This window comes from Symsagittifera roscoffensis, chromosome 5 (genome assembly GCF_963678635.1).
Source record: "Symsagittifera roscoffensis chromosome 5, txSymRosc1.1, whole genome shotgun sequence".
Taxonomy (NCBI): Eukaryota; Metazoa; Xenacoelomorpha; order Acoela; family Convolutidae; genus Symsagittifera; species Symsagittifera roscoffensis.
The window spans coordinates 47,280,434-47,294,127 of NC_087066.1; the positions used below are offsets into that span (position 1 = coordinate 47,280,434).

At 34.5% G+C, this 13,694-nt stretch overlaps 1 protein-coding gene across 2 annotated transcripts in view; it reads left to right on the forward strand.

The window, feature by feature from the left end:
* The first annotated feature begins 956 nt into the window (after positions 1–956).
* LOC134846537 (cAMP-dependent protein kinase catalytic subunit alpha-like) overlaps positions 957–13,694 on the forward strand; it is a 40,056-nt gene continuing 27,318 nt past the window's right edge. The window contains exon 1 of one of the 2 annotated variants that reach the window (XM_063863918.1): positions 957–1,096. The gene's annotated coding sequence lies outside the window, so the exon portion shown is untranslated. Of the gene's footprint in view, positions 1,097–7,756; positions 8,125–13,694 lie in introns of those variants that run through there. The other variant, XM_063863916.1, reaches the window with a different exon arrangement.

Here is a 13,694-nt window from a genome sequence, read left to right on the forward strand (position 1 = left end):
TTTTTTTTTGTTCCAATCCCCTCCCCAAAAAAGTACGAAAAAACTTGAGCGCAAGTGATGCTGATGTTGGAACACCCTGTTCAAATCCTGTAACCTTTAAAAAAGATGCCCTACATTCTTTAATGCTCTCTTTGTACTAATTGTACGCAAATGGCATTTCAATCAGTGCAAAAAAACTAGCAGGAAGATTGCAAATTTAGCTGTAATTGAACTTTTTATGCATTGCTTCAAGTACGCAGTTAAGAGCTGAACGCTTTTGCACCTTTTCAATTATTCAGTACACTGAAAGCTGCAGAAGATTTGCATAGTGCGGGCGGATAACTTATCTTTTACATCCTACCAATTCCATAAGCTACTTATCTCAGCCCACGAATATTTGACAATCCAATTTTGTAGATTTATCATAACGCGTCGAATTAACATTTTCAAACAAAACCCAAAAAGCGGATTCATTTTAAAAGTGAAAATTTTATCCATTATTTCCAAGTTTTGTACCGCAAAATTTGATTAACAATAGTTAAAATTAGAATCAAAATTCAAATGTTAGACGCTTGCTGCAAGCACACTTTGACGAAGACGTTGAACGTGCTATTTTTCATCATTCAAAATGTCACATTTGACATAAATTTCTAAGCAAAAAAAAAGGTAGCAAAAATAGTGTAATTGAAGTCACATTTTACTCATATGAAGCAGACGTCAGCACATTTTAGTAATTCGTGTCATATGTCACCGCTTTACCATTTTTCCTAAATTTGTGGATTTCAATTGGAAAAGCTTCCTTTCGTTACCGTATTTGGTTCAATTTATCTTATACTGATTAGTTTTTTTAGCTTTGTTATGAATATATTAACCAGAAACTTCAACATTATCAGCAAAAAGTTCAATTTCACTCAAGTATCAGCAATTTAGTTTAAGATAGCATTTTCAGAATTTGTAATCTATTCACTAAAGAAAATATAACAAAAAAAAAACAAAAAAAAACTGCCATATTTGACGATTTTTTACTTCGCTTAACTAGTAGTTTTTCCCGTTTCCTTCTTTTCTGGACATAATTAACTATCTACAATTTATTCCTTCTAAGCAGCGGTTTTGACAGGTAAGGTGAATGAATATCAAATCGTGATGAAGTTTCACTAAGTCCTAAATCACATCGCTCCTCAAGATCCACTTGAAAAGCTGTCAACCAAAATTTAATGCCAAAACCGATGCAAAAAAGTTTAAAAGCTACCGCTCAATTTGTACATTATAAGAGGTTGAACCGTTGGAAATTGGAATTAGACAACGATCAGGTTTTTTCAGGATTTGAAATTGAATAGTAGTCTTTCAAGTGGCATTTGGGGTTGAGATCGCTTACATCAAGTATTGAATCCCCTGATTGGCAATGGTACTGTATGCAGGGACACACTATCGATTGGCTTCCAAGCCTACGGTCAATGAACATCATTATTGAAGTTCCTTCAAAAATAACCCAGCTGAAAAAAATCTATATTCGAAATGATGGCCATAAACTGCCTCAAAAAGCATAGACATAACAGTTAAATTGGTCTGAAAAGCTGAAAAAAACAACGGCAAATGGAACATTATTATCCTGGCTCAGATCGTTATTAACTCTTCAGTAGGTCGTTTTGCGTTTTGTGCTAGTTATAATTATTGAATCGCTATAATTTTGTCGAAAATAAAAAGGCCGAATCATTGATAGCGTATTTCGATGTTTCAGCATATATGAATCAGTTCAAAATAAATGTTTTTGAATTGATATGGTGCTTTTTTGTATTTACTGAAAACTTAGGAATCATGAGAGCTAATATTTCTTGGCTCATTGAAAAATTTTTATTGATGTCACAGCAACGGGATTTGTAAATATCCGTTTTCAACTTTTTATCACGAGTCTGCCCTTGTAACTTAAACTCTTCAAACAACAGTCCTGAACATGAGCTGTTCTCAAGCCGAAAGGACCAAATGTGAAAAAAATTTCAAACAATCAGAAACTGTATACATTGGGAGCGTAGCGACTTGCATGTGGTCTGCTCAGCATGTACAAAAAGACTTTAATTTGCAGTTATAAGAAAACAAGTAGGCCAGTCCCCGTTAGTTTTTCTGTCGTTCTAACTACATAAAAATTATAATTTACATCCGAAACTAAAACAACAAACTTACATTTCACATTTCGATATCAACTTTCTTCAACCTATAGTTTTGGAAATGTTTCATAAATTGAGATTTTGCGGCGTACAAATAGCAAAAAATTGGAATTCCTGACTTTGTCTGAATATGTATCCTCACACAGAATTCGGAGGGTTAAATCCTATCACAAAATTGTTAATTTTCCACTGTAAGTTTGATGGCGTAATTTTAAGCTCTTCGCTCTGCAAGAGGTTTCATATGATATCATTTTCTCATCATATAACAAAGTAGTTTAAGCGTAATTCTTGATTAAATCAAAAAAATCAAAGTGACCCATTTTTTGAAAAAAAATTTGGTTGGTGATGAAAAAATTACAGTATACTAATTCTGGCTTAATTCTTTGTTCTCTTCACTTTTTGTCTAGTCTCAACCAAATTGAGACAAACGCGTCCGTTTTTTCCGAATAATTTAAATCAACACTTTATTAAGCCGTTGATAGTGAGTTTTTTGAGAGTCTCCTGCTCTCTTTCTAATCTGATTGGCTAATTGTTCTCTTTGCGCATTTGGTTCTTCGCGTGTAAGGGATTATTGCTGCACATTTAATACATAACTGATCATTATGTTCAAATGACCTGACCTCGCTAACACTATAAGTTTGTGGTATCTAAAGCGTTATTCTGATATTGTTCCGACATTCAATGAAAGTGACGAAACATGTGTCCTGTCGGGCTGATTATTTTTCTCCAGACCAATTTTGATGTTTTAACTTGCCATTTTTGAACGGAATATTTTATACTATCTGAAAGCCAGTGAGTGCAGTCCTGAGCTCAAAGTTAAAGCACTTTTTTACCTGCTGTTTTTTTGAAAAATTGTGGGTGTTTGAAAACTGCTAATTTGGCCAATTTGAGAGAATTAACGCGCAAAAACTTTCGAGTATTAAGGCGTAAGCGGGAATTAATCGACCCATTACTTGTTCCAAATTGAATTGAGGCAGGATATTCAGTGTATAATACATTACTAGACGCTAATAACATCACTATGTACTTGGTACTGCATGTGGGGTAGGTTTTCAATAAAATCCTAAGCTTTTTTGTTTTTGAATTTTACCTTTTTTTCAAGTAATGTTTTTCAAAAACTGTTTTAAAGACGTTGAGGGGCAAACGGAAGATTCAAGGTTTCGCTTAATACGAGGAGTATTTTTCCCTTGCAGCTGGCTCGATAATTTTTTTGTTCCCCAGGATTTTGTTTGACTCAAACTTATCACTATAGCAACTAAAAATAGAGGCCGTCACAATCTTGGGTTGTTTTGTGAATGATTATTTGTGTGAGAAAAAAAAATTTGTTTGTTTGTTAACAAAAAAGGGACTTCGCTTTAATTCCTAATTTTAGAATTTAAAATTTCAACAAGCCATTAGAAAAAATATATCTGACATTTCAAAATTCCATTAATTAAGTTCTGGGTAAAAATTTCTTTTGTTGTCGAAAAACTTCCTTATTTTCTTTTTTGTAGAGCTGAAAAAAGATAAGAAAGAAGCAAAAATTTTTTAAAATTTTTTTTCAACTGAATTGTTTTCAATCGGTTTGATCTCCCGCAGAAGCTCAGCGCTGTAAATGAGCAAAACAAAAAACAAAAAAGCCACAGCCAGGAAAGAAACGTAATTTAACATTGCCATTTTAGCACATAATAATCATAATAAATTAGCGCTGAATTAGCACTGGAACAAACTTATTTTAATCGTTGATTGAAGAGTAATCAAAATGTTGCAAAAAACTGAATGTGGCAGATTTCGACCCGCACACATTTCGTCCTCCAACATTCCGCCCCTATTTTATTGCAAAATAGCCAATCTCCGCTTGCAAAAATTACAATTTTGAGTGGCAAAAGGTGTGGAGCAAAAAATGACACAAAAAATCACTAGGAAAAATGTGTGAATACCAAAAGTTAGTTTCATTTCATTCCCTGGTTTGGATCCCACGACCAACTGTAAGAAACACTGCCAGCTTTGCGCCACCAATCATAAGCTTACTTAATTATACGTGTCATTCGATTGTTGTTAGTGTGATTATATGTAACAATTTTGAGGAGTTTGAAGGAAATTTCATCACTGACTTTCAACATAACAGTTGATGAGGAACATTTGCGATATCGCAGATTCATCTTTGCAATATCCATGACTTGTACAAGATCAAAAAGCGATCAAAAAGCAGCTTTCATAGGTAGGCGAAAGATTCGGCGATGATTAAAGGTGATCAAAGGTGGGATTTCAAGTTTACCCGATCGAACATTTTCAACCATGCTTACATCAACCCCCCAATATTTGACATCCGCCCCTACTTTCACTCCCCCCACACCTCCTCCCACACTCCCTAAGTCAAATACACCATTCCCCATGTTTACCCCCGCCTCCTAGCTTACCAGCCCTCTAATTAATCCCCTCCCCCACAACACGAATTTTCTATTTCATAATTCATTATAATTGATTATAATCAATTAAAAAGGATTTTATTGATTTGACAAGCAAAAAATTACATTCCATGAAAACTGACAATGAAAACCTAATATAATTGAACTTTATATAGGAAGTTCCAGTGCGGGTGGATCTTTTTAATAGTTTCCCTTAGAAAAATCTTAGCTTAAGTATTTTTAAGAGTAATAAACGTAGTGAAGACTAATATAAGTATTGATGATTTTTTTGTTTTTTTTTCAGGAAAAAGTCTTGGAGTGTTCTAATAACTGCAGATGTGCATTCATACATATTGATGCATTTATGAATGCACTGCGGACCGGTTTTTTAGCAGACCGATTTTTTGCATAAAAAAAGAATTTTAGGCCCTTTAGCAGACTTTGAGTGACAGCTTTGTGAAGGCAGCAAAAATTGATGCTTAATTGACTGAGTGAAGTAAAATGACGCGAAATCTGAGGTTGAAGTTCCCTAATTCAGACCATTATATCACGGTTTGTCAACAAAGTTCTAAGCACAGCAATCTAGTTTAACAGCAAACACTGATTCACGCGCAGTATTCCTCTCGTTCCGGATGTAAGCGCAGCGGAGCGAGCGTATTTTACTTGCCAATGCCGCGTTTGAAGTTAACGTTCTGACTGTTTAATTGTTTTGAGTCTACTAAAAACCGGTCTGCTAAAAAACTGGTCTGCTAAAAAACCTAGCTCCGAATACACTTAGGTAGGGGAGGGTTCTCATGCTGGAGGGACTGAATGCTGGAAAAATTTCAACCAATCAAAATCACTAAGCGTTTCTATTGGCTAAATGCCTTTCTCACAAAATCGAAGTCAATATTAACGGAAAATATTAATATAATAAATATAATGATGCAAATGTAATCAGTGCAGATATAATAAATTTAGTTTTTTGTTTTTCCATTTTTCGTGAATCGGTATCCTTGAAAAAATAAATATGTTCCTATCCACCTTCGATCCGGCATTATCTTCATTCATCTGCTTTTATCTAATCGGTCAATATTAACACTACTGGCCTGAATTTGTCTGCTTACTTTGAGAATTTTGCGTAATTTTTGAATACTCAGTTCTGATTGGCTGAAAAAAAGCCAAAACAAACTTCAAGCCATCGGTCCCTCCAGCATGAGGGACTTTACCACTTAGGTATATATGCAATTTTTGAGTTCAATCGAAATTCATCTGCTGAAATTGACGTAAATAGCACTCTCCAAATGCGAACTTGGAAATGGCGCGAAAAAACGTGAACGATTTCTAGTTTCAAGATTGGAATTTTATTTTTAGATTTCCTTAAAAACTTTACGTGTTAATCCAGTTTTCTCAAGTTGGGTTAACATTATCAAAAAAGCGGTAATCATAAATCGTTAGAGAAATTCAAAGAGCTTAAAGGGCATCTGGTTTTTCTTTGAAACTCGAAAATTCAGATTTTCCAACAAAGGGTTTTTTATGTTTCCTTGCGTTCATTACTCTTTTCCAATCTTTGATTGGCTATGTTATAAAAATAGTCCCCCTTACGGTGCCTTGTAACGAATTTACTTTCCTAATAACCGATTGTACGGTTATGCGTATACAAATTTTGTTCTTTGCAATGACTTTGCCCCCTTTTTGTAAAAGGGGGTAAATAGTTGACAAGATCCAATGACACAAATGAGTATATATTTTCCTTTCACTTGTTTCTAACTAAAATTTGTTTGTCCCGCCATTCGAGATTGAAATTTTCAGATGATAAATAGCCAATTCAATTATGAGGGGCACTGATATTTCCCAAATAGAGCACTTATTGTTCTCAAGTCTCTACGGAAACAAAGTCAATTAGCACGATTTGCACTAAGCACGATATTCATAGTTTTCGTCTTCCTGCCCTTTAAAGTCGAGCCCAAGTTAAACAAGACATCAAAGCTATCGCCAACTGATTTTTTTAAAATCAGTTTCACCCGCGAAATTTTACTGTGAAATGACTTAATGTTCACTTACAAAGATTAAATTGTAATCATTGCCCCCAAACAGTCAAACGACAGCGTTTTTCCATGTGTACGAGTAAAAATATCAACCCTTAAGATCAACGTTTTTGAAACTAATGAGAACGTCGCGAAAAACTAATAAGAAAATCTGATTTTGCTTTTGCAGAAGTTTGTATAAGTTTTTGTGGAACGTGTAGAAAAGTTTGTTTTGCGGAGTTTTTCAGAAGATAATGGGCCCTCACTTTTGGTAAAAATAAGATTTAAAAAAATGCGTTTCTTCAGCTTGCGCATCCATTTTCAAAGTTAGAGTTAATTGGCGCCAAAAGACTCAGGTCATTTGTTCTAAAGAGATATCGTAGAAAAAGTAGAAAAACTGGCACCCAGGACTAAACAGCAATCACAAAACCACCCCCCCCCCCGACCTCCTCCGTAACACTTATTTTTTCAATATTTATTTAATTCTTCTGAAATTTCTATCATGTTTTACAATGTTTTCCTCGAAAGCATGTCTTATCTCAAAAAAGGCCTTTCTTTTAAAGCAAAAAGTACTTGAGTAAGTACAGCGAGCAATCGGTGTATGCAAGACTCGTCATTCTTTCTTGATTATCCAGCAACCGGCGCATATTTTTACGACTACTATCATAAAAGCCAGACATCATTCCGTCTTCATCAAATTCATTTTGATATTTCTCCAAAAACGCATTATATTGAAACCACTGAACCGCTGATCAAAAAACCAGTCGATTTCTCTTACAGTATAATCGGGAAAAATGATGCGATCACAGGGATTTATCTCCACGAAACTGAGCAAAACTGGTTTTTCAGATATCTCAATGACAGGCAACGAAGCATTTCAGCTGAAAAATAGCCGCCACTTCATCCTTGAAGAATTGAAAAAAAAAAATTGAGATATAAATAAATTTTCACTGTGAGCTCCTTTTGTTTTCTAGTTTATTGTTCTTCGTCAGCCGTTAAAAAAAAAATTTTTTTTTCTCAGATGGTCAATTTTGTTCAAAATGATAGCTAGTTAAAATCAATTTTTCAACGTATTTTTATCTAAACTGAAAAATGTGCAATAAGTACCAATAAAAATGCTTAACTAGAGGTTCAACCGTTGCAATAATCCCCAAAGGCCATAGCTTGAGATAAATGTCCTCTAAAACAATCTGTTATGTCCGGGGAGAACTTACACTAAACTATTGTTCTATTTGGAAAATCATTGCATTTGAGCAAAATGGCATTGTATTTGAGCAAAAAACCGTTCCGTCACATCCCTCTTTTTTTGCTAAATTCCTACCAAAGTAATACGCTTCACAAATCGCCATTTCCATTGATTGCTTAAACATTTTGGCGTCAACCTTCACTAAGTTTTACTTTGCAAATGGCTATTATTTCACACATGGTTGAACTTTAATTTACTGACATATTCAAAATAAAATTGAGACAGTTGCTGAAAAAAGCGCACAATTTAAAAAAGTAACACAAATTCGCATTATTTTCATTTTCTCGCATTTGATTAAAGTTGGCTTCTGAATATTTAATCCCGCGAGATTTGACGCTTAAAAGGTGAGTTATAATTATTATTCAGTGAGACTGATTTAACACATACCTCTATTTGTTAGGCATGATTTAGTACAAACACAAAAACTTTCTTAAAAAATCTAAAATTTTGCGCATTTGATAAATCAATGAAGAAAAATTCAAAGATACGCTCAAATTTTTCTCGCAGTGATTGAAGAAGTGCGTATTTCAAATTTTCCTAAAATTTCGGGCATTGAAATGTGTCAACTTTTCAGTTTACTTTTTATTTCGGCTTAAAACAAAAAAGTACTGGATTTTTCAATCAATTTGTTCATCTTCGGTTTCCTCATTAGCATTTTTTCGCATTGATTCCACTCGACAAATGCTTCATCCCTGTAACTAAAAAAGAATTCTCACTGTCATGGCTAGTTATCACTCATTTATCGCAATATAAACCTTCATAATAACTCTCTCGTTTCACGCCGATATCCAACCATCCCCACCGAACCGTCAAAAAAATTCAGTTTTCCGATAACAGGCAGTGGGGATAGAGTTTTATGACGCTTTAATTTTTGAAGTGTAACTCCTGACTTGTTCTCAGGTTTCTTTGCTTTTTTCATCATTTGGCATTTCTGTTGCGTTTCGCAAGTTGGCATCTTCAGATAGCATTTAACAAAAACTAATTTCAGTTGAAATTATTTATTTGTACAACTTCAAAACTGCGGTCCCAAGAACTTTGATATGGGAAAATAAATCATCAAAACTGTCGTATCAATTACTCATACTGGTATTTTGAGATAACTGGACCTTCCATGTAGCCTACAAAACTCTCTTTGAGAGTCGGAACTGAAAAATGCAATAAAATTTTTGACAAAATTAACAGATTTTTGATTCAAAATTTTTGAAGAAATTAAAGAATTCTTGAATAGCTTTTAGTCCAGTGGAGTTTCGACAATTGAAATAATAGTTTGACTCAGTAGCGGGTTTAGGGGGGGGGGGGGGAGGGGGCGGGTGGGACCTCCTTCTGACCCCTTTGTACTATTTTCAGATATCCATTTTTGGCGGACTGACCTTAGAATATTTCTAAAGGCGCCTTTGACGCCAATTTATACTAATTTTGAAGAGGAGCGCGCGCCAAAACAACGCAATTTTTTGGTCGAAATTTTTCAAAAAGTGCCTAAAAACGCTATTTCTGGCATGTTTTTCAAAAGCACCGATACTTTCTCAGAACTCGAGTCTCCTAAAGTTTTGATAACGGGCTGACTCAGGGGCGGATCTAGGATTTTCTCAAGGGGGTGGATTTCCAAAAAACTTTCGAGATTATTGACGTCTTTTTTTAGGTCAACCAAATTGATTTTCCGAGCTCTGCTAAAGCACTAAAAAGACGCTGTTTTGGCCAAATTTTCAAATTTTTCAAATTTCCAAACTTGAAAAAATTGGTCAAAAAAGCCGTTTTTGGGCACTTTTTGGAAAAATTTAACCAAAAAAATGTGCTTATTTGGCGCGCGCGCTTCCCTTCAAAGTTAGTATATATTGGCGCCGAAGGCGCCTTTAGAAACATTTTATGGTCGGTTGCCCACAAATGAATTTCTTAAAAAGTTCCAATAGGGGGGACCCTTTGGGTCGGCAGGGGGTCAAAAAACCCTTTGACTCCCCCCTAAATCCGCCCTGGGCTGACTAATCGCTGTTTATTTGTTTTTTTGTATTACTTAAATTTAAATTTAAACTCTGAGCTTGATCTAAGCTTGATGATGTTGAACTAATCCAGCTTTTAAATGCTCAATTTTTCCCAATATGTTTTAAACGCTACATAAATTAAAACATCGTAGCAAAAATTAGGTTTATGAGAGGTTTTTAGTCAATAAAAATAAATAAAACAAGCGTCACCTTAGCAAAAAAAAATATCTTAATATGAGAACAATGTTTGTTATTTTTTTCTTTATTTTTCGAAAAAGGTCACAAAGTAACCGAGGTGTTCACTTTTAGCATTTTTTACATTGAGTAAATCTTGAAAACTGTAATTTTAAAAAAATATTTTGACAGCAAAATTATGCACAGGTGTGCTTATAGCAGAAATTTGATAGCCACCTTAGTAATAAACAGTTTTGGCTATATTCTCGGGCAGATAATTAGATGAAAAAAATTGCTTCTTTACTAAAGGTACCAAAAAAAAAATTAACTATAATTATGAATAGCTTAAAGAAGACTTGAAAGAATCATTGAACCACCATATTGGCAGACTTTTTCTTGATGACTTCAGAAAAGTCCCAAATTGGCCAAATTTCAAAATTTTAAACTTCAATAAATTGCGAAAAAATCTGAAACATTTTTGAGTTCTCAGCTCATGACATCAATATTTGTCAGAGGCAGTAGCGAGTCGAGGTGGGGTGGGGTTGGGGTGCGACTGTCCCCCCCCCCCCCCCCTCAATTCTGGTTGCAAAATTTTCCAAAGGTTTCCTTCGTTATAACTTTATGACATCCATTTTTTGCTGAAAAACCTCAAAATTTTCCTAAAAGCGCCTTTGGCGCTAATATGACTAATTTGAGGGGGGAGCGCTTGCCAAAAAAGCGCAACTTTTTGGTCAAAATTTTCCAAAATATGCCTAAAAACGCCTTTTTTGGCCTGTTTTTTGAAAAACTTGCCTGTGGCGCAGAAAATTTTTCACAAAATAAGATCCGTATGCTATTTTGGGAGAGCTCGGAAAATCAAATTAGTTAACCTACATAAAAGTCGGCAAAATTTTAGCCCCCACCCCCTCTAGAAAGTTTTCTGCGCACGCCACTAGTCAGAAGATATAAAAACACTCATTGGCTTAAAAATGAATAACTATAAAGTCAAGCTAGTCCAAAAAAAAACACCCCAAGTATGAATAAAAAGCCTTTTCATTCAAAAGAGGGAATGACGGAACAATTTTTCAGAAAACAACTTTTAAATAGAACAAGAGTACTCGTATATCAGGGCAAAGCTATGAATATTCCGAATGTCCCTTAATTCATACCAAAGTTTTGGGGAAAAAAATATTGAAAATCTATAAAATTTGAACAATAACAAAGTGTGAAAAGTTGAGTCGTATGAAATTATTACGATTGGTCCTGTTAGCCAGCCTCAACTTATTTTGGAACGATTTTGTTGTGCGGGATAATTTGCCACGCATAAATAGTTCGCATTACCATCTCAGCAATATGAATGAATTCTTCAAAGCGCACACAATTTAGTCCAGAGCATGGCCAATTTAGCAATTTTTTAAACCTCCAGAATATTACAAAAAGTTATTGAAAGTTAAAATATCTTTTTGATTTTGAACTCACAAAAACGTTATTTTCAATGGGGTATAAAAAATTTTGTTGAAATTTCTTATTTTGATCGGCGAAAATTGACCGATTAAAAAAAACCACACCGAGCATAAACATTCCGTTTTCTTCGAAAGTCCGGAACAACAAGACTCCTCGTATCAGGGTGAGGCCCTGAATAAACCGACTGCCCTTTAAGGTCTATGGAGCAGTAATAACACGAAAAGTTAAATGTAAAAAAAAATAAAATGAACTTTTTTTAATTAAAGATTTTTGCAAAAAACATCCCCGCACACGCTATATAAAGTACAAAGTGATAGATTTCGCTCCTATTAACAAATCACTTATGGCAAATAAGCTTTCTTCAACCAATTGAACAATTTCTGAGCCGGATTAAATTTCCGCTTACGCTTTATTAGCTCGAAATATATAAAGCGTTAATTGTCCCAAATTGGCCAAAATGGCAGTCTTTAAACCCAAATAACTTTGCCAAAAATAAACACAGGTGAAATTTTTTTAAAATTAAGCTCAAGACAACAATAGCTTTCGAATGATATTTTAAGAATCTCGTCAAAAACGGCTAGTTAAAAACCCGAAATTTGTCTGAAGACAAAAAAATTTTGAGCACAAAAATTCCGTTACTTCCTTTACGAAAGTCGGAACAATGATAGTTTGTGTTAAAATCCTTAGCATTGACTGTACATTATAGTTGGTGATTGATCAAAATGAACACTTTCAAAAGGAACACATTTTATGGCAACAATAATTGCATCGCAACAAGACATGCGACTTAGGTTGGAAAAAAAAGATAGTTCATAGCATCATGTTTATAGTGTCAATCAGAGGGTTTACAAAGTTAAGTATGGAGACTTAATATATTGGGCGTGGCCTAATCAGCCCGCATCCCAATTTTTGTAACATTTCTGAATACCAATCTTTGAGGACTGGAGTGAGAAGTTTATCGGACAAGCCTTTATATACTGTGTCATAAAGACAACTTTTTTAAATTGATTTAAAATCATGATGTGATTTTTTCTTGGTTTTGCTTTGTTTTCGATATCATCCGTTTTTAAGAATCATATTTTTTGACTTTTGCACGAAGGAAACAATGATAAAGCGTTTTTTTTCATGTTCATCTGCATGAACACCTAAAGAACACGTTGTTAAGTATATCAGAGCTGGTAGGGTTCATTTCCAACACAGTCTAAACAGGCAATTAAGCTGCCTTCCTCTAGATTGGAAACATTACTTATCGGGAAAATGTGGCACGTGCTCAGTTGGAAACATCTATTAGCCTGCCAAATGAACCCTGAGAGACCAAATCTGACAGTGCTAATTCATTCTGTCTGCCTGAATAACTGAATGTTCATACCACAAACACTATCATTAGACTGCTGTTTTTGCACTTTTGCTGCAACTCTTCATTTTACCGTTTGTTCATATTACCAATTTCTCCTCAAAACTTTTGTTTAATTTTAAGATTTATTGTCTAGAGAATCTTTCAATAAATCTCAAATCTTAGTTTAAAGTTGTTTTAATTGAAGATGTTATAAGATTTGTATCTATCTGACTTTATCCTCGCAGCTCAAATATTCAAAATCAGCCTTTGTTAGCTTTGATTGACTTTCCAAAAACTGGGCAGCAAATGAAAGGCCTTGGAGTCTTTTCAGGTCGAATAGCCTTCAATTTTTGTGCTTGGAACTTTTTTTGTTATTCCATCTATCAGTGCTGAAAAGTGCAGATTATTTCTAAGTCGAAACAGTGGGATTAAAATATAAAGATGCGAGCGGTTTAATTTTGATTTTAAGGTTTTGCACTGAAAAAAACGCCTAAAAATTACTCCAATGGTGCGTTGACTATATAAAAATTATAAATTGCTAACAGATGATAACCCTTTTGAAGCATTCTACGACAAATTCAAAGAAAGTGAGAAACAAAGGAAACATATTGTAGGCAGAGGCGTGCGAAAAAAAATTTATGACGGGCGGTTTCATCCGATGAAACATTTTTCCGACTCCTTTTGAGTGAATCAATACGAAATTTTTGAATCACGTAGTGAATATAACTTAAAAACTTTTTATGAAAAAAAAACAATTGAGAGCTTTTTATGAACGATTTGAATTTAAATAGTCCGTTTTTTCGTCGTGCGCCCCCCCCTCAAAAATAGCTATGTTGATATCCAATGCGCTTTTAGCAAAATTAAGGTTTGATCAGGTGAAAATTTAAGTGCTAAAAAATCACCAGGGTGGGCCTTTTGGGTGGTTAAGGCCGAATCTCAGAAGTCGGCGACTTTTACCTAGCTCTTCTTAAAAAACTTAGCTGCC